The sequence below is a fragment of the Triturus cristatus genome, chromosome 2_2 (genome assembly GCF_964204655.1).
Source record: "Triturus cristatus chromosome 2_2, aTriCri1.1, whole genome shotgun sequence".
NCBI lineage: Eukaryota > Metazoa > Chordata > Amphibia > Caudata > Salamandridae > Triturus > Triturus cristatus.
In genome coordinates, this window is record NC_140582.1 from 203,652,504 (window position 1) to 203,672,805 (window position 20,302).

Here is a 20,302-nt window from a genome sequence, read left to right on the forward strand (position 1 = left end):
CACAAAAGTCACAGAGGCTGAAAAGGGATCGATAGACCGTTCCAGACACCAGCTTGACCAAAGAGACCAAGCGGATTTGTATGCTCTGGAAGTACCGGGAGCCCAGGCCCGGCTGATAAAGATTGAAGCTTCCTGAGAAAGGAGTTGGTCAGTAGAGAGAGGCCGGAGAGCTTCCTGGCCGAAAGAGTCAGAGACCGATCCAGAATGAGGGAGTGAGGGGAACCTCGAGGGTCCAGAAGAAGATCCGTGGAATGAGGGAGAAGGACCGGAAAGTCCACTGCTAGTTCCAAGAGAGAAGGAAACCATATCTGGGATTGCCAAAAGGGCACTATCATGACTAGAGACGCTTGCTGGCGTCGAATCTGGGAAAGAACCCTGTTCATAAGAAAGGGAGGAAAAGCGTAATTGAGATGAAGTGACCAATCCTGAAGGAACGCATCGGTCGCTAAAGCTAGCGGATCCGGGCGCCAGCTGTAAAAACGAGGTAACTGGGAATTGAGGCGGGATGCAAACAGGTCGACGAAGAAAGGACCCCACTTGAGAGAGAGAGAATGAAACACGGAGGGAAGTAATCTCCAATCGCTGGAATCCCGGAGATACCGAGAGTGCCAATCCGCGACGGAATTGAGATCGCCGGGGAGATACTCGGCTTGGAGGGAGAGATTGTGGGAGAGACAGTAATGCCATAGACTCTTGGCGAGTTCCGCAAGGGGTTTGGATCTTGTGTCACCGAGATGGTTGATGTAACGGACCACAGAAACATTGTCCATCCTGAGAAGAATGGAACAACTTACCTTGTTTTTTGCGAGACTGCGGATTGCAAAGGAGCCGGCAAGCATCGCTAAACAGTTGATGTGCAATGACGACTCCTCTAGAGACCATGTACCTCCAGTCGAGATTGGTCCACAACGGGCGCCCCAACCCGCCAGGCTGGCATCTGATTCTAATACAAGATCTGGGGCCGTGGCGAAGATAGTCCTTCCGTTCCACGCATCTAAATGGTCTATCCACCATTGCAGTTCGGAACGCGAATCTCGGTCTAGGAGGATAAGATCTGAGTAAGCCAGCCCCTGACGTAGATGTCGAATTTTTAGGCGGTGAAGGGCCCGATAATGAAGAGGACCTGGGAAGATGGCTTGAATGGAGGCGGAGAGAAGCCCCACGATCCTTGCGAGGGAGCGAAGGGAGATGTGGGAGAGAGAAAGAACTTGAGAAATTTCTGAACGAATAGCTGCGATCTTTTCGGTAGGGAGATAGAGAGACGCTGAGGGAGACTCCACGCGAAACCCCAGGAACTCTACACTTTGAGAGGGAATCAACATGGATTTCTCTGGATTGATCAGAAAACTGAGATCGAGCAAAAGGGATTGGGTCACCTGAAGGTCCCGCAAGAGACCTGGTTTGCTCGCATTCATCAGAAGAATATCGTCCAGATAGATGATCAGGCGAATTCCCAAAGCTCGAAGATAAGCCACCACAGGTTTCATGAGTTTGGTGAAACACCAAGGGGCCGAAGAAAGCCCGAAGGGGAGCGAACAAAACCGATAAGTGACGCCCAGCCATTGAAACTGGAGGAACTTGGAATGCAAGGGATGGATAGGGACTGTCAGATATGCATCTTGAAGGTCCAGACGGACCAACCAATCGCTGGTTCGCAGAGTGTCGTGCAAGTGAATAATGGTTTCCATTTTGAAATGTCTGTAAACAACAAACTGATTGAAAACTTTGAGATTGATAACAGGACGCATCTTTTTGTTCTTTTTGCGAACCAGAAACAAGGTGCTGAGAAAACCCGAGGGGTCGAATGGGAGTCTTTGGATAGCTTTCTTTGCCAACAGGGAAAGAATCTCTTGAGAGATCAAGCGCGACACGTCGGCGGAAAAAACCAGAGGAGGAGGCAAAGTAACCTGGAAAGGAGGAGCGTAAAACTCTATGAGATAGCCTTGGACGGAACTGAGAACCCAAGGGTCTGAGGTTAAAGTTTGCCATTTGCTTAGAAAAAGAGCTAAACGCCCTCCCATGGGAGGGCCAGAAGACAGGCTTACCTTGTTGGGAGAAGTTGGAGTTGTTGTTGTTGCCTCTGTGGCCCCTCTGTCCACGACCCCGGAAGCCACGGCCACGCTGGGGGTAGAACTGAGGCTTGTACTCTTGAAATCCGGCGTTGGAGGCACCTCTGGAACCTTGGTAGGTGGAAAAGCGGCCGGAAGAGCGGCTCCTGCCTCTGCCAGCCCTGCCAAAAACCAGAGGGGCAAAAACTTTTTTGATGGAAAGCTGGGCCTTGTCAAGAGAGGCGAAAGTAGAAACAAATTTAGACAGGTCTTTGACCAAAGAATCACCAAAGAGTAAACCGTTCTCTTTGACTCCAGGGTCCTGAGAAGCCAGATTGGCTAACTTAGGGTCTAACTTAATTAGGAGACCTTTGTGCCTTTCATGCGTAATGGCGGCATTGCCCAATACACAAAAAGTACGCTGGGCCCAAAGTGAAACCTCTTCAGGATTTAGCACCAACTCCTCAGAGCGCGCCGACTCTGCCATATCCAGAATGCGGGCAAGGGGGCCCACCATATCCAAGAGTTTGTCCTGACAAGAGGCCCATGCTCTGTCCACCCCCTTACGAGGGTCCTTACCGAACTTAGAAAAGAAGGTGATGAGCGGTTGGTCAATAATGGGAGTGACCGTAATGTTGGAGGCCAAAGAAGGTTTGGGGCATTCAGATTTTAATTTAGCTCTGACTGATTTATCCAGAGGTTGTCGCAGTTTGGAAGATATATACTCTCCCACATGGGAAATGGGAAACCATTCCGTAGAATTCGGATGTCTAATCAAAGCAGGATCAAACATGGGCATTCCCTCTGAGTCCAGGATAGGTTCGGACTCAAAGGGTGATAACTTCTGCTTCTTGGGCGAAGAATCGCCAACACCAAAAAGATCAAAAAGAGTGTCTTCATCTGTGTCACACAAATCATCATCATCCGTATCCTGGATGGTATTAATGACCAGCTTCTTAGGAACCTCCACATTTTTAAGCTTGGCTTTACTTTTGCCAAATGTCAAAGTAGTCCCCTCCTTTGACTGAGGCCTGGGAGGAATAGCATCCTCAATCTTGCGCGAGGAAGCCTCGCTAACCACACGTGACACTTTTTTGGGGAAAATAGTGGAAGGAACCAGTATACGTTTCTGCTTTCCCCCACAGACTGGGCCAAAGCTTAGGTCATTATACGAATTAAAGAATTTTCCATGGTTTTTGACACTCTCTGCATGGAGTGTTCAACTGCAGTCTCCACAGAAGAATTAATAAAGTGGCTTAAATCAGATTTAAAATTAGTATTTTCCTCATTGTCAAGCTCAGGAGAGCTGGGAATCTCCATTTTGCCAAAACTGGTAAATAAAGGGTTAATTGAGAGAGAAGAACAAAGGGGGCGTGTACCAACGAACTTGCCGGTGAAAAAAGAGCTTGAGGAGGAATGCCACAGAGACCAGCAGAGGAGCGCTGAAGAGACCGTATGAGCAAAGCTACAATAGCAGGGCAGACAGCACTGAAAACGGCAGAAAAAACGAAGCGTCACTGAGGCAGCAAGCGTGAGGGGAGAAAAACCGGCAAAGGTAAACAAAGCACGCGCGCGAGCAGACGCGCTGAATTTGAATCGAGGGGGAAAGTAAACACGGAGTTTAAAACGAAGCCGTAACCACGGCAACCTAGCGCATTAAACGCACATGAAACCCAAGCGTAAGCAAGCAGCGTTAATACATTCAATTTGCCCAAACTATGAAAACACAAAAGCTAATGAAGGAGAAACAAAATAATCGACTTATCTGACTGCGAGTAGCAAGAAAAGAGGACTGCTTACGGTCAGATAGGTCCTTATATGGTTGGCCTGACCTGATTGGTTTATTTTATGTTATTGGTCTCCCCATTGGGCAGTAGTTTTCTCCTACAGCCTTCTGGGGAGTGTAGTTTTTTACTTATCTTGCTGCTATTGGAATAAATGCAAGAAAAGAAAGCATAATAGGAGCCTCCGGTCTTGCCATAAAATTGTGCACCGACTCATTAGCATTAGCAAGGGGTGGGCAAATAAGCAGATGCTCATCTAATGCCCCATTCCTTGGAAGGCAGAAAAACATGCCATAGCCATTTGCGATGTGTGCAAAAACAAAAGCTCATGTTTACTCTTTTCTCCTCTCATTTGCACAAGGTTTGACGTGCTGTTAGAGAGAAAATTTGCACCAGACTTGTAATCCTTTTTGAGAACATTCAGAAGTTGTGCCAGGATTTGCAGGGGTGGCTAAAAGGCATGCAATGTGCAGTTGCGTAAATATGCGAGTTTTCTGGTGAAACTGCCCATTATTATGGGGAAGGCAAAGCTGATGTTTGGACTATATTTTAGGATCGATTCTGTTTATTAACGGTCCCCACCAAAAAAGGACACAGCATGTGGCCTACAACCCAACAGGTTCATTGATTTTTCTAGATTGCTGTCAGCAGTATAAGTGTATATCGTGAGGAGAGACTGAGATTTGATGTCAACAATTAAACCAAACAAAAGGAAGCACAACCCACCCCACCCTCCACCCTCTTTCCTTTCAAACTGCTTCTAGAGGGGAAGACAAGCAGAGGTCTAGTAGCCCCCCAACCCGAGACCCTATCAAGGCCACTTTGAAAAGCGCCCATCAATGCTCAGAGAGGAAGTGTCTGGAATCAGGCGTGAAATGCAAAGATAGGATGGGCAGGATGGCTCCCTAAATTCCATAGAAAGAAATGAGATAAAAGGAGCCCAAAGGTCGAAGTAGGAGGAACATCCAGGAGTGACCGCTAAGGATGGCTTCTCCATCCGCAGCATAAGCCACAGTTGGTGCAACCACGCGGTGTGATTCGGTGTTTTGTCAGTGCCCCTGGAAGAGAGTACAATCTGATGAGCTGCGTTCAGTGCCAGGGCTATCTGCCTCCCCCCAGAGGGAAAGCAGGGAGAATGTTAATGCATTTGGGAGCCCCAGGATAGCATAATACAGCCTGGGTGGAGAACATGCAAAGAGCGCATGACTGTTTGGCAGGCACCAGATGGCCGGCCAAACAGCCATGCGCACTTACAGTGTGCCACCACTCCTCCCACTGTTCCTCTGTCATCAGAGCTGCCCTGCCTGCAAAGCTGCAGCAACAGGAACAAATACAATGATAACCTCAAGTTGTTATCATTTTATTGATCCTTTATTTCACTGCTGCAAAGCAGTGGGGCCATGCTCCTCTGCCTTAGCGTCAGGCCCGGTTCTAGCGGGTGGGCCGGGTGGGCCAGGCCCACCCAAACATGAGTCTGGCCCACCCAAACAGGAGCCTTGGCCCTCGCAGTGAGGGCTTGAAGGCAGGGGCGCAAAGCCATTTGGCTCCGAGTGCTTCAACCCCCAGTCGTGTGTGTCAGCCCAGGCTGAGACAGCTTCCCGGGCGCACACACTCAGACAGTTTTAGAGATTATCACAGCCGCACCGGAGTACTTCACAGGTCTTTAAAATACCATTTACATGTTAATGAGGCTTTGTTTATTTTTGCACCCCTTCATCTCCACATGGCGAAAGGGACAAATCCTTTCTTTGACAAAGGTAACCTTTGCCTACTGTCCTGCTGCGTGGATATTTCTTTTTCTATGCAGTGCAGGAGAAAAGAAGTTTGTTTATTCCTATTCACCTTTCCTGACCCCTGCAGCAGCTTATCACATCAGGCTGTGACACAACGTTTGACTAATGGAGTAGGTAAGAAAATTTGTTACTATTTGTTTTTCGGTTTAAAATCTGCACAGGCCCAGCAGGACACATACTTCGTGTGTGCTTCATTTAAACAGTTTTTATCATTATCATGGCCGATGCAGGACAACAATAAGACAATACAAAATGCCCAGATAACTCTGGTGATTAATGATCCTGCTGGAGAGCAATCATTTGTCTGTTAGTAGTTTTTAAATGTAGATGAACTGTAGTTTATGTGGAAGCTCAGTGGGTTACTGCCTTTGTCACAGAGATCCTTGTGTTACTTGCAGTTTAGAAGTTACAATCCTAACATAGGACAGTGACCAATAAACTGTCACCAAAGAGCTGCATACTAACATGAATGGTATAGTTAGAACTTCGCTTTTTCTGTTTTGTGATATAGTTAGAACCTCCTCAGTCTTTCATTATTCTAATGTTGGTAAAATGAGTATGTTTGGGCAGATATACATTTTTATCAGTAAAGCTGACCCCCATGGAATACTCTTTAAATCCTAAGGTTGTGTTTCCCCAGACCAAACCCTCTTAAAATGCCCACCAGTATGGATGACATGTGATTCCTACACCTTGTAATCCTCATTGGCTTATGTGACATTCCCTCTAGACTGATTTATATACTTGTATGATTCATTGTCTCTGTATAATGTGTGCGTGGTGTAAAGTACTGACACACACTACACTGATATGAGTTGCGCTATACAACAAATGAAATGCATATGAGAGAGGGGCTACTTAAAGATGAGGGGCACTGTTGGAGGATGGCAGTGAGGGAATCAGTGTAAGAGGTCATGGGGTGGAGGGGGAGCTAGGGAGAGACGAGGGGCACTAGTGGAGGGTGGTAGTGAGGGAGTCTGATGAGGAGGTCATGAGGGGGAGGGGCTAAAGAGAGATGAGGGGCACTGGTGGAGGGTGGCAGTGAGGGAATCCAAGGAGGAGGTCACGAGGGGGAGGGGCTATGGTGAGATGAGGGGCACCTGTGGTGTGTTTCAGTGAGGGAATCCGAGGAAGAGGTCAATAGGGGGGGCCATGGAGGGATGAGGGGCACTGTTGGAAGGTGGTAGTAAAGGTGTTTACGGAGAAAGAGGTTATTGGTGCGGCGCCAAAAAAGACTTTCGCATCAGCGCTAAAACCGGCCCTGTCATGGCCTTTCTGTTTTTGTTTATTTAATAGGCAGTCGGGTCATAAGGGCTACTGTGGAACATACATTAGTGCATGCTAATTATATTTACTGCTATATTCAATGTTTTAAGTTTGAAGGTGATTTTAATAATGTTTTTACCGGGAAAAATGAAAGTGGAGCCCGATAATGCCTGATATGGGGCTGGGGCACAAGGTCAGCTGTGAGATAAGGTCCACTGGAGAGGAGTAGTGGATAATCAAGCCTGTAAGGGAGTGCGTTGCAGAGTCCGGGGTCAGGTGGAGGTAGTAATGAAGAGGGATTCTCCCTGAAGGCTCGCACAGAGGGAGCCCGAGTAGTGTCACTTGCCTGATACTCCCACCTCAGAAACCTCCTCTTCCCATCAAAGGAACATTACATAGAAAAAACACTTTTTGAGAGTGATAATATTTAGAAAGAGATTTGAAAAAGAGTGCGTTTTACTGGGCCTTGTAAGACTAAGAAGAGATTAAGGAGGGCCCTGAAGCAGGCCTGCCTAGACATATATGCGACAAATCGAGCCCGCAGTGGCCCACCCAAATGCACCCTTGGCCCACCCAAATAAAAATTCCTGGAGCCGGGCCTGCTTAGCGTAAAAGCCGCCACTGATCTAACCTAATCCCTGCAGTAGCAGCAACATCTGACCTCTAATCCCGTCTCTTCAAAGTGACGTCACCACTGAGCTTCCCATCCACTGTTGCTACTATCTGCTACTCTGCCATCAGGATCAAGATTCCCATTCTAATGTGACATCAGTGCCAAGGTGCCCATCTCCTCATAGTGATAGCACCAACATTCCCAGGTACTCATTGCAACAACAAAATCAAGATTCACACTCCGTTCCCTTCTCAGCAAAAAATAGCCAACCTGAATAATGCTAGGGTGGCCACCTCACTCCAGGTCATCACGGATACTGCTTCAACAGCGTTTTATTTGTAAAAGAATAAGTGGCAGCATCCAAGGTTTTGCTCGGAAGCCAGCAGGCAGCGCTATTCGATCAGCTTGAATTTGTAGAGCGAGGCTAATCACCCTTGAGGGTATTCAGGCGCTATTGAATGTTAGCACGCCTAATACTAAAGCTGCGTGGTCTTGATTCTACCCCATGCCTCTAGAACCAACTACCAGACACTTCCTGGTTGTTTATCTCACTCATGCAGGTTCCCGTTTCCACCTTTTATCGCTGTATTTCCATCTTTCTTTTCCTCCTTCTTCACCCTCTTGCTGGGGCTCAAAATCTGAGGAGGAGAAACAAGTGCCAGTCCCTAAAAAAGAGGGTGGATGGGCATCACATGCAACCACTGGCTCAAATTAAGCACTGGTTTCCAGTCCCGGCCTTCTATGTGAAAAGCTACTGCATTCTGGGCATTGTAGGGTTAATTTGCTAACAGTGAAACAATCACATTTAACTCACCAGCAACGATTTGTAGGTTAAAAATCCTGAGTTGGAGGCTGTGCCCATGATATCGAGTAAGATATATGCCTCATTAATGCCAAACAACCACTGCAGAGGCTGGTGTAATTTGCAACAAGTGAATTACAGACTGGCAGCCTCCTGCTTGGTTCCTTCTCACTCTTGCTAGAGTGGGGTGAGCTGCTTTGTTCTAGAGTGACTGTTGGTGAAGCCATCCAATCACAAAGGAGCACAGCTCATGACAAGCATTCATTCATATAGTCTCTGAATTCGAAGTCATCGCTCTGCTAAATGCCTCTCACCTGGGAGCGCCAGTGAGACTAGGCCCATGTGAAAGTTAAATTATGCCAGCGTAAATTTCAGAAATGCGTAGATTCCCAGGTCATAATTACACATAGTTAACGGAAGAAAATGTCTGCGAATACATGGGAATCATGGGAATGGCCAGAGCACCAGTTGATGTTGCTCACGTCACTTATGTTGTTGTGCCTTTTTTTACAGCGAAAAGCAGCCGTGCATCAAAATTTGACGTGAGGACACATTTTGCGCTAACATGTGGTGCTAGACGACAGACTTGTATTTGGTGGAATTATCACAACATTTTGCATAATTAAGTGAAAGTTAATCACACGAATTTCGCACCCCACTACTAACGCTTGTCCCGTCCCTCATGAGTAAATATTGGACCAGCCCCTATATACAAGTAAAAAAAAAAAATCTATGCATAAGGCCTGTTAAGATACGTGCAGACTGGACAGGGCCATAGTTAGAGTCAGTGGAAATATCCTTCAATCAAATTCCAGCCATCAAGTCTTAACACTAAAATGTTGTCAAAAACGTGTGCGGAGTTATCCGCATCACCAGACTTCTACAACCACTTGGGTGAAATTGGTTTCCCTGTACAGAGCAGAAAATGTTCAGGGATTCTAGTTTGGCAGCAGAAACCGCAGTATCTTTGAGGAGCAGCGTGGCCAATGGTACATAACTTGCTTCTTAGACATGCTCAAAGGTGGGTATGCGTTCTCGGTGTCTAAGGCACTAGATTTGACAAAATCCTGCTTTGATTTTCCCCATCCTGCCCATGGCCTTTCTACATCCAGAAATCTGGAACATGGCCTGCTTGGCATGGCATATTGTTCCTTAGTAGTTCGAATATATACTTATGATAAATATTATGTGCATTTATTGAGAGTATTTAACAGAAGAGCCCTAAGCAAACCCATGCAACTGAGGAAAATTAGATTGATTTAAACAAGAATGGGAAACTTAGACAAGAATGGAGGCAAATGTTACACGCTAGAAACAATTCTTTAATGTTACATATCCAGGTACATCTGATTCGCCATGTGTCCCAATTCATGCTACTGTTTAAATACTATTTATCAACAAGCATTGGTAAAGCCAATAGGTTTTGAGTATGGGAGCTATTGGCTTCGCCAATGGTTTTTAGCCATACTGCATAGCAACCTCGATGCTGCACAGTCTGGCTGAAGGAAATAAACTTTCCTTTTTAAAGGCACTATGACGTAGCAGGTGCATCTTTTTATAAGTGTGCGCACCACTCATGCACGCCTACAAAATGACGCAAGTATTATTTTTCTTTATTGAAGAGCTTGTGAGGGGTTGAACAACACAGAGGGCCGTGTTGGGAAGCACCACGGAGAGCTGTGGGGGGGGGGAAGCAACACACAAGGGGCAGTGGAGTAACAAAATTTGAGGGGGCCCCCCTGCAAGATGTATGGAGGGGTCCCCGCTCCGAATTTTATCAGGAACTCTCGGGCGAAAGTACTGTGCTGAGGGGGGCACCTGCAGCTCGGGGGACCCGTGCACTGCGGGGGCTGGGGGGGCTGTTTTACACCCCTGGCGAGGGGTGGAAGCATCAAAGAGGGTGTGGAAAGGAAGGAGAAGTGACAGATGAGAGAAAAGGAGGGTGCAGGTGTAAGGAAGCAACATGGAAGGCAAGGGTGGGTATAGAAACAACGGGCAAGACAGCAATATGGAGAGGGTGGGGTAGAAGCACACAGGTGAGCAAAGAACAGGAGCATGGAAAGTTTGTGGTGGGGAGGAGAGGCAACGGCAAGAGAGAAGGAGAGCACAGTCAGAGGAAACAACACGGAGAGCAGGGTGGGGAGGAGAAGCAATGGGCGAGAGAGAAACATGGAGCAGGCGGGGTGAAGAACACGGGCAAAAGAGAGAGCAACACAGAGCACGGAGGTGTGGGGAAAAGAAGCACACTAAAATGACAGATGGAAAAATATGCAGTCTTTTGGAGTATTTCAGACAAAAGGAAAGGTAGGACACAAGTAAATTGGAAATACTCTGGGGGGAGTGTGCCAGACACACAATGGACGAATAAGAAGCAAGCAAACGAGGGAGATAGATAAGCCAACCAATTGTAATCAATGGGTCCGCTCCAAGCCCCTGTATGTTCTTGGTAAGCCCGCAATGTCTCTCAACAGGCAGCACACGAGTGTATGGTAAGATAGATTGAAAAAAGACGCAATGCATCTCACCGGTTTTAAAACCACGTAACTGGCTTCTGATGCACAGATAGTGCTTTCTTAAAACTGCATGCATCACTTATAAAGACCAGCTACTTCACAACTGGACAACAAACTCTATACGGAGCAACTTAAACCAAATAAGAGAAGAAACTTAATTTGCTGTCACAATCATCACAGCAAACTCTGATAAACTACTCAAAAATCAATTTGTATTAGACCTATCCAGTTGTGTGTTTTAATAGTTTTTTTCTGTATATTTCTCTGTGTGTGGTATGGATGTTGGGATGGAAGAATAGTATGCAAGATGAGAATGTAGATATTTATGTCGTCTGTTGAGGGGCAAACTCAATTGTTCAAATATTGTGATTTGAGACCAATGTATTTGATGTTCACATTATTGACCACTTGTACTCACTTGCTTCCAGAATATTTGTAAATCACAAAAAACAAAATATAGAAATGAAATATGAATATATTTTTTATACAAAATTTTTTTGTTTCTCGTTAAATAAAAAAAACAAAGAAAAAAAGCAATAATTGTGTGTAGACATTGTATTTATGGGGAACACTGAGGTGCTGTTATTTTGATTTTTGAGAGTATTCACCAGAAAAAAAGTATGAAAGGTCGGTAAATAGGTATAAATCTTATATATTTGTTCTTCTTCCCCCCTCTTGGACCTTAAAGTAACTGGGGAACACCTTTTCCCATAATCACTTATAAACAGGCGCGTAGCTAGGGGGGGGCGGTGGGGGCGGTCCGCCCCAGGCGGCACTATTTTTAGGGCGGCAGCCGCGCGGCACTGGTGGCCCGTTGCGGCGGCCTTTATAATTTATTTGGGGACACTGACACTACTGTTACAGTAGTGTCAGTCAGTGTCCCCAAATAAATTATAAAGGCCGCCGCAACGGGCCACCAGTGCCGCGCGCGCGGCCCTGTTTAAAATGTAAGCGCATGCGCACCGCCCGCCACCACCTAGCATAGGCCCGTGACGTCGCAGAACACGAGCTTCTGCAAGGTTGACAGCGATCCGGGCGGAGGTGGTGGCAGGCCGACGGAGCTGCAGGCAGAGAGAAGATAGATACAAAACAAATCTGCGAGTCAAGAAGCGATGTACCGCCCTAGGCTCGAAGCAGTTAATTATTCGGGGAAGTGGACTACAGGCAGGGCAGAGACCAGAGGACCCTCCACGGCACTTTCTGAGAACGCCGGGCGCAAGTAAGTGATTTTAGATGAAGGGGAGAGGATGTGGTCCCTCGGCTGGCCTAAACTATCGCCTTTGATGCTGCAAACCAGAGTTCGAGCCTCGAGGTCACCACACCAGGTGCTGGCTTCCTGGCAGCGCCGTGTTTGAAAGTTTTATTATGCTTTTGAAGCACCTGCTGCAGCGTTTCTCCCCCCCCCCCCCCATTCCCCCCAATTACCAGGCCTTACATAAATGTCAAGATAACTCGTGTGATTAATTACCTTCCTGGGGAGAGATCAGCATTTTGTATAGTTGAGGGTGCAGAGGGTTAATATTCCTGCTGCAAAGAACGTGTACCAAGTAGATTACAGAGTGCGTATGATGCAAACAGATCAGCAGGTTACTGCTATCAAAAGAGACATCCTTTTGTTACTTGCAATTTATAACTTAAAGTCCTAATATAGTATAGTGAGCTATTAAGTTTCATCCTGGAATTGCATACAGACTGCAGAGTATACATTATTAGAACATTAATTAATGTTGCAAAAAGGGTTAATTTGGCTTGAAATCGATTCTTATTATTAAAGAGAACTCCCAACTACGCGGTTTCATTTTCGCCTCGGAGTTTGTGCTTTTCCACACCAAGCACTCTTAAACTATACTGCCTATCAGTATGGATGACATGTGACTCCTACACTTTTAGTCCTTTGGCTTATGTAACATTTCCTATGTCTCTGTGTAATGTGTGTGTGATGCAAAGTGCTCGGACACCCTACACTGGTATGAGTGGCGCTATAACTAATTCAGTGCATCTGAGAGAGTGTGGTTATGGAGACTTGGTCACTGTTAAAGGGTGCTAGCGAGAGATACCCGTGGTGGTGGAGGTGGTCATTGGGGGGCGCCAACAAACGTCGCACAGGGCGCCACCAGCACTTAAGCCGGCCCTGGCTCTAATACCTTCGGGTCGAGTTTGCGCTATATAAATATGCAAAAAAAAAAAAATGTCAAAGTACACAAGTTTTGTGAGTTCTGCTATAAGCACAGTTGCTCCAATGTGCTTCCGTGTTCACACTCCACTGAGTGGGGGTGAAGGAGGGTGTGTTTGTGATATGTTTATAGCTTCTTTAGTTTCTTGAATTAAACTTGCCATGGGTTTATGGTGAGCCTGTGTGTCAGTGTTCAGCTGTGATATCTAGCAACCATATGCATGACGTTACACATTCTGCAGTAAACATGTGGTAGGTGCATAACATCTTGAAATAGTTTTTCACGTGTGATGCACTGGACAGTCCATGAACTGATTGGCTACAGACCGCCACTGTTTCACAGCCTAGCTAATGCATGCAGTAGATGACCCGAGGCCTGGTGATTGCGTGCGAGTGAGCAGGTGATTGTGTGCGAGCAGGTGATTGCTTGGAAGTGAGATCACAGAGAGCCATCACTGGGTCTGATCTGTGGAAGTTCTGCATGCTTTCACAGATACACAGCACCAAGTGACAATGGCTGTCTCTTCAAAGCACCAGCCATAGTCTGTGCCTACCTGCTCCACAGGGTTGTACGTGATTTCATAGAAAAACGGTTAAATGCCACATAAACTGACTGTTGGAAACTTTCGGGATGAACTGCATTTACCATTTCATAGAAACCGATGAATAGATTTAGCATGCTTATTGTTTAAGGTGTAAATCAAACCCTTCAGGATTCATGATTGCAAAAAAAATCACAATATCAACACTTTTGTAAAAATGCCTCGCATTTTACAAAAGTGCCTGTGAAATTTTGATAATGCTTAAACTTTTGCCCTCCCCACCGCCCGCTCGTGAGGTTGGATCACTGCATTTGTAAAATGTTTTAGTGGCGCAGGCCCTGCGTCTTCTGCAGCAAAGCAACTCTTTCTCTCCTCTTCAGCGCGAATATCCAAAATCAGCCTTGCCTCAGCTAATTTAGCAGCAGAAGTAGGCTCCAGCCCCTGAAGGTGGGGCTAATATGTGCGTTCTCTCTCTTTAGTAATATAAAACCTGCGGGACTGTGAAACTGAATAGCTCCTCCGCACTTCTTTCTGGATTGATTAGTTATGTTTCAAAATGTGCACACACTGCACTACGATGCCGAAGGAGTGGGTGGAGGAGTGGTAATACGTCAGCAGCCAGCAAGAAGGCCCAGCAAGTTAAGACCTCTAGTTTTACCTGCAGGTCAGAAGTTTGAATCGCAGTAAAGTGGATCTTAGCCTTTCATCCTTTCAAGGTTGATAACCAGAGCACTCTGTGAGTAATTATAGAATATGTTATTTAATTTGGAAAAAAAATCCAATTTACTTTTATTGTAGTAATGCTTCAGGTACCAATAACTCTTATTTATTTGAAGTTTTTGAAAAGTGCTCTTACAATTGTCCTTTCTCACATTCTCCATGTATCCAAGGCTGACATTCAGTTCTCCAGTGTGCAGCATTGAAGTAACAATTACCATGCAGCACTGTACCCTGCCTTCTCATCACACCTCATTCCACCCTGGCCCACTCCTTCCTGTCCCACCCTATACCACAACTCTACCCTGTCCCATCAAACCAAACCCCCACCATGCCCATCTCACCCCTTTCCCTCACATCTCATTTCTTCCCTCACATCTCACCCCACCCCATCCCATTTGCATCAAATCCTACCTCACCATCTTCTCAATCCATCCCATCTGAACGCTACAAGATCAAACCCCAACCCCACCTACCCTCTCCTCATCTCATCACATCACCTGGCATCATAGCCCATCCCAAAGACCACCCCATCCCTTTTACTTTCCCATCCCCTATCCCATTGCATTCCATCCCACCATTCTCCCATCTCTTTCCATCCACTTACATTCCATCCATTACACTTCAGTCACCATTGCATCTCCCTTCCCCACCCTCCCTTTTCCCATTTCATCCCATCTTCTCACGCCCCATCTCACTCACCTGATTCCAGGGGCGTAGCTAAGATGGGGGCGGTCCGCCCCAGGCGGCACTATTTTTGGGGTGGCGGTCGCGCAGCACTGGTGGCCCGTTGCGGCGGCCTTTATAATTTATTTGGGGAATCTGACACTACTGTTACAGTAGTGTCAGTGTCCCCAAATAAATTATAAAGGCCACTGCAATGGGCCACCAGTGCCACGCGCGCGGTCCTGTTTGAAGTACGAGCGCGTGCGCACCGCCACCTGCTGCTTGCAACTGCTGCCTGCAGCGTACGCACGCCGCCACCACCACCTAGCATAGGCCCGTGACGTCGTACGAGCTTCTGCGAGGTTGACTGCACGCTGGGCGGAGGCGTCCGGGTTCATTGTGCGCGCCGCCTGGGGTCTGGTCCGGGTCGGGACACAAAATAGTGCTTTCGCTTCCTGTGGACGGCGCTGTGCAGCGGAGCTTGGGGTGCCTAGGCTTGGAGTCTCCTGGTGCTTGCGAGGACGAGACATTTAAACCTGGAGCACTGTTTGTGGAATGTAGCGTGAGGGGAGCTTCATTCAAACAGGTAAGCCCCGGCGCAGTTCTTGTCTATTAGGTTCCTCTTGTGAGAGAACTGGGGACAGAGACAGGAAACGTTTATCCTTGCACACTTCGTTACTTTTTAATATAATTATGTGAAATGGTGACAGGCTGTGCCCTTACAGCCCTAGATGATGCAGACTTGATACATACAACAGTGTATTCCTGGTGTACCTACATAGAAGTTTGATTCAAACTGTTTGAACGTCAATATTCAAGCTTAATTTGGGAAATTTTATAAAAAAATAATGGAAACACAATTGTAAGCAGCTAAATATAAAAAAAATTGACAAGGACAGTCATTTTGATTTCTTTTGTTTTTTTAAGTGGAACGGTCTCTTAAAGCTTCGCTAATTCACACACAGCATAGGGACAGTATGGACAGCTGGTATGCAACGTTTCCAAACACACAGAGCATTGTTTAGCATGTGTAGCAGTAGTTCTGTTATGTTGACCTGCCAGATATGGTTCAGAGATAGCCAATTACTTGGCCTCGGCACTTTATGCAGACATTGTGATTCATCCATCAGAGGTTTTCCAGTAGAGGAACTGAATCACATTAATGTGGGTGGCTGGCTTGGAAGACATTGGTTATCCTCATAGAGCTGTTCTATAAAGGGAGTTGGGGGGAAGGAGGAGAGACTCTTGACACTTTCCAGCCTAACCTGTGTTAATGTTGAGTGTGTTTGGGGGTTCTGCATGGTGGTTCACAGTGGAGGTTAGGGCCTTGAATCCTTCCCCCTAATTAGTGTCAGCTATGGTAGTGTTGTTTGAAAGTAATGCCATGTGCCCTTCTACATGACACAGGTGGTTGATGCAAGAGTCATTCTAGTGCAATATTTGTGGATTTTATGTTTCTCCTTTGGTATGCATTGTTCCTCATCTAGGTTCAAATTCAAACATTCCACCCTAGGTTCTTATTTGCCTGCATCCTTGTAGTTGGAACTGGCCTGTCTCTTGCTTTCAATGTCTCTGTTGTCTTGTTCTAGCCTTCCATTTCTACTCTGCCTGATGTTTCCCAGCCTAAAGCTGCTCAATATTAAGGTCTCTCTGTCTCCAAGGCCTATCTATTGTGTCTCCCGGTTCCTTTGTTTTACCTGTCCCACTAAAGTATGAGAGGCTCTCTTTCTCCAAACGCCATCCTGAAAGCATTAGTTCCCGAACCCCTCTTGTTCACTGGTTCTCTGTTCCCTAGTTGCTTAGACACCGTGCAGACAGATTGTCAGAAGGACAATCACCTATTCAGGGATAGCTCAGCTGCTATTAAGGCATAGCTTTGCTCCCTGTAACTTGTTTGGGAATGCTCTGTTGTCTGGTGAGAGTAGCTCTGCTGACAAAAAACTTAAAGGATAGATTTGCTGTTTGTACTGAGTAAGAAATTAACCAGAAGAGCAAGGGATTGATCAGATGAATGGTACTAATCAGCTGCCTTTGACATGTGATGATAGCTGTGGTCACTGTGGCACGTAAGTAGTACTTTTGCTATCTGTGACATATGAGTGATACTTGTACTATAAGCGCTGAGTGTGGAATAAGTCTTCATCTGAGCTAGTGGTGGCTGTGCTGTTAGCGCCAGTTAGACATGTGGGCTATTGCACCTGTCTCTGGGTAAATGTCAGTCTGTACCCTGCCCTTATGTTGATGTCTTCTTGTAATTCTCCTCAGGAAACAGCAGGGATAAACTGACCTCTCTGCTTCCATTCTCTCATTGATACATTTACCTGCGAGCACAGGCAAGCCTTTCTACTCTCTCTTCCTAAATAATGCATTCATCTGTAGAGCCTAGAGTTCTAGAGAGAGTTGAATGTTGTGTGAGCTATTTACCTTAAGCATTTTGGCTTGTGAGAGGAAAGGAACACAAAAGATTGAGATACAAGAGAAGAACCTGGTATTCTCTGATCCCAGGGCACCAGGGCCTAGGTTACGAGAGCTCCAGTTGTGATCGCAGGTTGCCAGTGTGATTGCTCCAGTTAGTCAGCAGTTGTCTAGGCGCATCCAGGTCTGTGTCCACTAAGGTTATGAACCTTTTGAAATGCGTAAGGGATCTGATGAAGGGCTTTATTCCTGGATGTCTGTGAGTAGAGCGATACCAGTAGTAGCAAGCTACTACTGTCCAATGATTGAGCCGTGGACATTTTGAAACACACATGCGTAAAAGCACACATAACTTACTTCATATCCGGACTTCTTTTAAGTGGTTATTTTTCTCCAGACCGTGTCTCTCGGACCTCTTTCAAGTGCGTGCTGTTCTTTCTCCCCCCCCACCCCCCCCCCCCCTCCCCCACCGGGGCGGCAATCTGAGGGATAGCCCCGGGCGCCACAAGCTCTAGCTACGCCACTGCTTATAAAGCCCTACACCAGGGTCGATATTACAGATAGGGCACATTGCCCTGCTCTTTACTATGGTGCACACCAGGTCAGTGCCCCTTATCACAAGAAATGCACTGACCCCAGCACAGGCTCCAACTCGTCACTCCTGCCCTTGGGACAGCCCATTAGTGAAATGGGTCCAGCTGTCTGAAACTCCTGGTCCTCCTTTCATTGTGCAGGTGACAACTGTCCTGGCATTCAAAGGGGAGGAGAAATCCCCTTGCCCGCAGGTGTAGTGAGTGCCTGTACCCAACTGCACGGGGCTGTGGGGGTTAGGGGGGGGGTTTAAAGGACCTTCCTTTCCCCATTCCAAGAGGCACCCTTGTGGGTGCACTGATTGGGCACCATTTCTATGTGGTGCACGGTTAGAACGCCCAATGACAGTTTTCTAGCCTCTGTGCCGGTTGCACAGGTGTCAAGCCCCATGCACAGGCCCAGCTCTAGGGCCGTGTGAACAGTGCCACCGCACCGGGCGCTGTCTTTGAGAGGCACTGTGTTTTCAAGTATATTTGTTTTTTTAGGCACCTGCTGCCGCGTTCCTTGCCTCCAGCAATTTTCAGGCAATAACAAATGTGTAAAAATAACTCGATTAATGTTCTTCCTGGAGAGCGATTGCGGTTTTAGCTAGTGGCAGCAATGAATCATCATAAGGTAGCTCAGAGGGTTAATTTGCCTGCTGCAAAGCACTTGTACCATGATGATCACAAAGTGCATATTATGTGGCTAGTTCAGTGGGTTACTGCTTTCTTCAGAGAGATCCTTTTGTTACTTGCAGGTGATAGATTAGAATCCTAGCATAGAACAGTCGGTTATTAAGTGTCATCAAAGAGCTGTGTGCAAACTGCAAGGTATAAGTTAGAGAGTCGTGATTTTTTCCCCAGTCTTTCATTATCCTAATGTTGCCAAAAGGGTACATTTGGGTAGAAATCAATTTTTATTATGAAAGGCAACCCCCAACTATCATGTTACATTTTAAATTCTGAGTTTGTGCTTCTCCGGACCAAGCACTCTTAAACTATACTGCCTACCAGTATGGATGACATGTGACTCTTACACCTTGTAGTCTTATGTAGCTTCTTCTATACATTGATTTACACATGAATGATTGATTGTCTCTGTGTCATGTGTGGGATGTAAAGTGCCCTGACACCATACACTGTTACAGTTGCGCTATTAAACAAAAGAAATGCATGCTAGAGAGAGTGTTTATGGAGTCTTAAGGGGCACTGTTAAAGGGTGGTAGTGAGGGAATCCACGGAGAAGGAGGTCATTGGGGCGCCAACAAACATTGTTGCATGGGGCGCCACCAGCACTAAAGCCGGCCCTGTGCATGCAAATGAGGAAACTCCTGGTTGCGATTACGCAAGAGGTACATATACACACAATCTGTATTATTAGAGAGGGGTCAAGGATCTGTGGCTCATTCTGTAATACCAAAGTGCTCCAAGGGTGCATAATAAATCATGTGCCCTCGCTCTTTAGAACTGGGGTACATTTGATAATATAGCCCCAAAAATCTTTGCAACTGTTGCACAAGCTGTAAACGTCCTAGGTAAAAACAAAAATTAATAAATAAGGAAATGCTGTGGAAATCCTGAAATGCAATAAATACTCAGGCAATGCTTCTAGGGTGCTGCAACAACCTCATACGCTGCCTTGAAGAAAAGGATAAAAGAATTCCTATTCAAACATTGGAATGTTGAGCGCTCCATTGAAGACAATGGTGTGCTCCGGACTTCTAATGGCAGGTAGCAGCCCAGAGCATCAACATTCCATGGTTTGTTCACAGCTTCACCTCCGGCACGGACCTTTAACACTGGAGTGGGCCTTTAATGGCCAGTAGAGCTCGCTATGGTAGGCTCTGATGCTATGTTAGACTGCCGCCCCACAGATGTTGGTCAAAATGTTAAACTTGTTTAGGCTGACAAATGGATTTAATATTTCTATCAATTTATTGAAATGTGAGGCAGTTCTCATGGGCTGGTTTTGTTGTGCTTGGAATAGTTTTCTAAAAAATTCCGGGTCATGGTGGGCAAGATTTGGGACTTGACTTCCAGTGACCTGGCAGCCCGCACACCGATACGTTTCTTCAACGATTACGATTCAATAAAGCGTTTGTTTTATATAAAGCTTAGCGTATTTTGTACATGAAATCAAATTATAGTAAGAGAAGTTTCCGATAAAACGTAGAATGTTGTGCCAAATACACACATATGAGCGGCCGCGCATCTGTGTTTGTTAGTAATGTGGCCGCATTCTTGCGCTTGGCACCTATCTAAAATATTATGTGGTCACAGCGAAAATATTTAGCACATGATTGACTATTTACTTTATTACATCGTGGTCGTTCGCTTTTATCAGGACAAACCTCATCCCATAACATATGCACAGATCAGCTCCAGGTGCCCTCCAATT

The 20,302-nt window shown here is 46.3% G+C and overlaps 1 protein-coding gene across 1 annotated transcript in view; it reads right to left on the bottom strand.

Moving 5' to 3' along the window:
• LOC146862017 (broad substrate specificity ATP-binding cassette transporter ABCG2-like) overlaps positions 1-20,302 on the bottom strand; it is a 319,514-nt gene that overhangs the window by 299,007 nt on the left and 205 nt on the right. The window lies entirely within an intron of this gene.